This window comes from Cryptotermes secundus, unplaced genomic scaffold (assembly GCF_002891405.2).
Source record: "Cryptotermes secundus unplaced genomic scaffold, Csec_1.0 scaffold508, whole genome shotgun sequence".
NCBI classification, from domain to species: domain Eukaryota; kingdom Metazoa; phylum Arthropoda; class Insecta; order Blattodea; family Kalotermitidae; genus Cryptotermes; species Cryptotermes secundus.
The window spans coordinates 620,701-625,899 of NW_019733326.1; the positions used below are offsets into that span (position 1 = coordinate 620,701).

Here is a 5,199-nt window from a genome sequence, read left to right on the forward strand (position 1 = left end):
AAATTCTCTGTGTGACAACAGGATGTAACTGTTCAGATCAAGGAGATGGAAAAATAGCTTATTTGTCCATTTCCAGGTTCGACAACAGATGCTATAACTGTTTGCCACAGTTTGCCCACAGCTCCACCTGAATAATTATTCACACTCCTCGTGCCACGCTGGTGTGGTGGTCCCCAGGTTGCCGAGTAAATGATGGGTCTCGTTCGAAATAACTTTCTGATTTGCTACCTTCAACATTCAACATCACTCTCAGAATTGTCGGTACAGCCATCTGTAGCGAGTCGTTGATGGCTTGAAATATGCTAGAACATTCCACACGACACGACGATCAAACTTTGAAGTCTTCCGAATGAAAACTTCCAGGAAGGAAGCTCTAGAAGCATTATTATCGCTCTGTTTATACGGCAACGCAATTTCATAAACAAAGCTACCCTTGAACTGTGAACAGTAATCTTACTGTGTAGCAGTGCGCGATATACAACACTGAGTTTAGTATTTCAATTGCCGACTCTCTTCATTCCTAAAGCACGACGTCATATTACAACGGTAAACTAAACACGCTATCTCTACAGCGTTGCCATAGCTCTGCCAAGTGATTTCACCCCCCATCCTGCATTCTAACGTACAGAGAACTTATGAATTCTTGTAGTGAAATTAAAAAAATTGGGAATTTCTTATTTGGAGCCAGTGTAAAAATCTTAACATGTTTTATACAATCTGTAAATTACAATATCTGATTCTATATTCTTTCGAGAAAAAAACAGCGTTTATCTCGTTCGTTTATCACAGAAATTGCAGAAACAGGAGCAAATTTAGTAGATGATTACAGTTTTTATGGCTTTATAATCGCGGGTATTTAAATTAATTCCGTACCGCTGCCCTTACGGGAATTTAAATGCCCGTAGGATAAAGGTTAAATAACCTTCGTGCCAGTCAAAGAGTTAAGGTAGTTTAGGACCATTTGCTGATGGAATGCTTTATTGAGTTTGGTGCCATTTGCACTTCGGGATGCTAGAATTTGTCTCCCTGCTCTTGCCCCTTTGGCATGACGCTTAACCCTTTGACGTGGTCATTTAAATTCCGCGGCCGCGGCTCCTGCGGTAATATATTCAGCCGGCCATTTNGTATTTTGAATTGTTGTTTTCCATATAAAATAATTCTTTTGGTATGAAATTAAAGAGGAAATTTCATACATTCGTTGACCCATTTTGAACTTCCTGCAGCAGAAAGTTGAGAAAGTTTTCTACCTCAACAGTTTGTGCGCTTAACCTGTAATGTATGGACTTTTAAATTGCTGGGAGCCCTCTGCAGCCAGAATTTAAATCGCCGTAATTAATTAACATTGCAAACTTTGAGATGAAACTACATATTTTCCGTTCTATGCAACAGAAATATGAACTAAAACAACCTGAAAGACAATAAAATTTTCTACATATACACAGAAGAGCAATTTTTACAAATGAAAATTGACCAATTATTTTGTCATAAAATGCAAAATATAATCTTTATTATGTTATGAAATTCCAGAGGACTTACCTGTAGTTTTTTTTTCTTTCAACTTTGAGACTTGGTGATATTGTAAATATAATCATACTAAATACAACAATATTTTGTTCAGACTGTACACGAGTTTGAACCGCGTCACTTCACATTTTACGATACCTCACACTCTGTCGTGTGTGCCACTTCTCGAAGCAGTCCGCGAGACGCAGCGCAACATCACACTTTTTGCAATAGAAAATGGTGCTCCTGCTTTTCATATTTAGTGAAACACATGACAGTGTCTTTGTTTCCCTTTGGTTGGCCATTGTTGTGAATGTTTCACCTCCAGTCGACTCAGTTGGGCCCCAGATAACCTTGGCCTCCCCCAAGAAACGCCACTGACCATGATATTCACATTGTGCGGTTGAAGGATCATCTTGGAGGAAGGGGGTTTCCAGGAAAACCGAATAAATTATGTCGATTAACAAAGTTAATAGTAATACTTGCAAAATAATGATGCAAAGTAATTATAATACTAGTTGAAAAGAGTGCCATTTTGACACTGATACCGAAAGTCGCAATGGCGAAGATGTCTTTTACTCACAAAGTAATACTGGCTCAGTGGGTTTATACCTCTTCCAAGACAAAATAAAAATGATATACAAAGAAATATATGACAGTCTGACACTGACCTTTTTAGCTGATAAAGAAATATTAGACAATCCGACAATGACTTCCTAATTGATAATTCACGACTGAAAACCAATCCTTGAATGTGTCACGCTTCCTAGAAGGCTATGGAAGCACTCATCTGCAAGCAGGGATGAATATTTCCTCATCAGTTCTCAAAACAAAGCTGGGCTATATTTGGCTGACCAGGTCATAAACAGTCATATCTAGACATAAAGTTTCGAAACCAGTACCTGATAAATGATTTCATTGTTCAGGGCTAAGGAATGAATCACTGACATGACCTTACCTGGGGTTGTTTTATTTTCAAACCCAAGATCAAACTGTCAGCACTCCCAAAGAGAGCATGTGTTCTGCCCACACATAAATATAACATTTGGCCAATTTGCATATATATAACATTCGGCGTTAAAGGTTAATACAATACAAATCTGTCACAGCCTGTGGGAATTCTTATGAACTAAATATGTTAGATTGATACTGTGGGTTGTCCTGCATGTTGATCAAATGAAAAATCGATTCTCTTGAGACATATTCTGATCAGTGCTGCTTCTAGATTGGAATTTGTAACCACGAGAAGACACATGGAGGATCTAAGACATGATGTTGACTCTGAGAAGTGTGTTATGTCTGCTATGTAGCAAACGATAAACTGTTCACTATATGATTAATGCTACTGTAATTATCCTTTTTTTTTTTTACAAATACGCATCATGCAATCTGGTTTTAGCTGCCAAGGCCAGCTGTGAGCAACACAGTGGCGAGCTGTGCTGTGTCATGACCAGTGGAATATACAGTAAAACTTGGTTATAGTAACATCAGTTTCTGCGACACCTTGTCTATTGCGTCAATATTCAATGGTACGAACTAATTCCTCATAAAGCAACTGTTTTTATACCTTGCTTAGTACGACATGCACAAATGCATCAACCTCGTATGTAACATCATTGTCATTCCTCAGTTTCTCTGATATGGACATTGAACGTAATTTAGAAAGTGTGTATCGGGCAAGTAACATGAAACAGATGAAGATAACTGATTACTGTACTTGTATCTAGGTACAGTAAGGCACAACAGTTGATGTAATCTACTGTAATTTGGTGAGTAGTCCTACCTTTAATATACAGTATTAGTGCGGTGTGTATTGTCAGTGAAAAGCGCTGTAATATGTCTTTGATATTACACATTTGGGCAATTCCACGTTAATGTTACGTTAATCTGTACTTAACTACGTATTTCACTAAAAAATGCAACATTTTAACTCGGTTTTTGGTAGATTTTTACGTGACTAACATAAGGCTACTGTGGAAGTGCCCATTTCGGTTACGACATTCGTTTATAACGACACTATTTTTAGGTCCCTTTGTTGACGTTATAACCAAGTTCTACTGTATATTAATTTCAAACTGAATCAGAACAAAGTTTTATCACATTTGGAATATGACACTGAAAGTGGATGTTTGTGCTTTTCTTGGTTCTGTGGTAAATGACAGAATCAAGAAAAGCACAAACGTCCACTGGGAGAATATGCGAAACCATAAAGGACAAAAAGAAAATTTCTGAATGTGATGATATTATGTAGGAATAACACACGGAAAAGAATAGATCACTTGTCGATCAGAATTCATTTAATTGAGGGACTCTTTGTGAAATATGCTAATGCTGTAGAACACAAAGTGCCAGGTTGACATTCGTCAGAAAAACGCCCTGTCTAAGAGAAAGAAATTTTATAAGCAAGTTCTGACCAACTGAAGAAATCAAGACACACTGAAACGGCATGTGTGGCAAAAACTGTACTGGTGTGACATGGGACTCTGTGTGGAATGTTTTCATGACATAACACACCCAGCTGAATTTCTAAGATAATATGATACTATTATTCCTAATTTTTATAGGCTTACTATACCAAAAAATAATTTTAAAGCAGCGTGGATCAATTTGCTGATTCTATATACATTTCTGAACGTAGTGTGAAAATTAGAAAAACAAAACTCCAGTTTTTCCCAATTTATTACACCTTCTGTGAAATGTTGCATTTACCGTTTTAATGAGTGGAATTAAATGTCCTCCGTTGTTGAAGGGCTAAATTGCTGTTTCCACAACACACTTCTGCATTGTACACTAACATTTTTGCTATACATAACGTATTATTGACCCTACTAATTATGAATCATCTAAATTTATTTCCACTTATTGTCTTGCTATATTACTATTCACTCCACTTTATATTTAATCATATATGTACCTATTTTTTTTGTCAAGTTTGTTCTAATGCCCATTTCTGTGTTAATATTCCCAGTCTTATGCTCATCACAGTGTTTGCACAGTGTAAGGCATGACCGGTCCTCACCCACTCAGTGCTGGGATTGTGGGGTTGAATCCCACTCGAGGCATGGATGTCTGTGCATTTATTCTGTGTTTGTGTTGTTCTGTGTATGTAGTTGCCTTGCAACAGGTTGACCCCCTGTCCAAGGAGTCATACCAACTGTGTATAGCAGTGTTTCTCAACTGCCAGGCCGTGGGCTAGTACTGGGCCCTGGCATCAATTATACTGGGTGCTCATCTTATAAAAAAAGGAATTTACCAGGCTACGGTCTGACAAAGGCTGAGAACCACTGGTGTATAGGATTAAGAAACTGAAAAAGCGCCCAAGGTCCGACAAAGGGCTGTAGAACCATAGATAGATAGGTAGATAGATAGATACTCAAATTTATGTCCAAAATCTCATCCCTTCAAATCTTCCTCTCTTCATCTTCAGTGTGTGGCCTCCAGTCCTCCCCTTTCCTACAAATGGAGCAAATCTCCAGTTCTTTGTTTTTCTCTGTTTCTTCAGTCTCCCAGTTCCTATTTTTCACCATACAGTTCTTCTCCTGCCTTCCCCTGTAAGAACTTTTGTGTGTGCCTTTTCGTAGTTGCTCCTTAAGCTATTACACAATGTTACTGAATTCATCTTCCATATTTTGCCTCCCTATATCAACACATATTTCACTTATTCTGATCCATATGGTATCAATATTCCTTGCCTTG

General features: G+C 37.9%; 1 protein-coding gene across 34 annotated transcripts in view; it reads left to right on the plus strand.

The window, feature by feature from the left end:
* LOC111867987 (protein abrupt) overlaps nt 1–5,199 on the plus strand; it is a 203,956-nt gene that overhangs the window by 28,976 nt on the left and 169,781 nt on the right. The window lies entirely within an intron of this gene.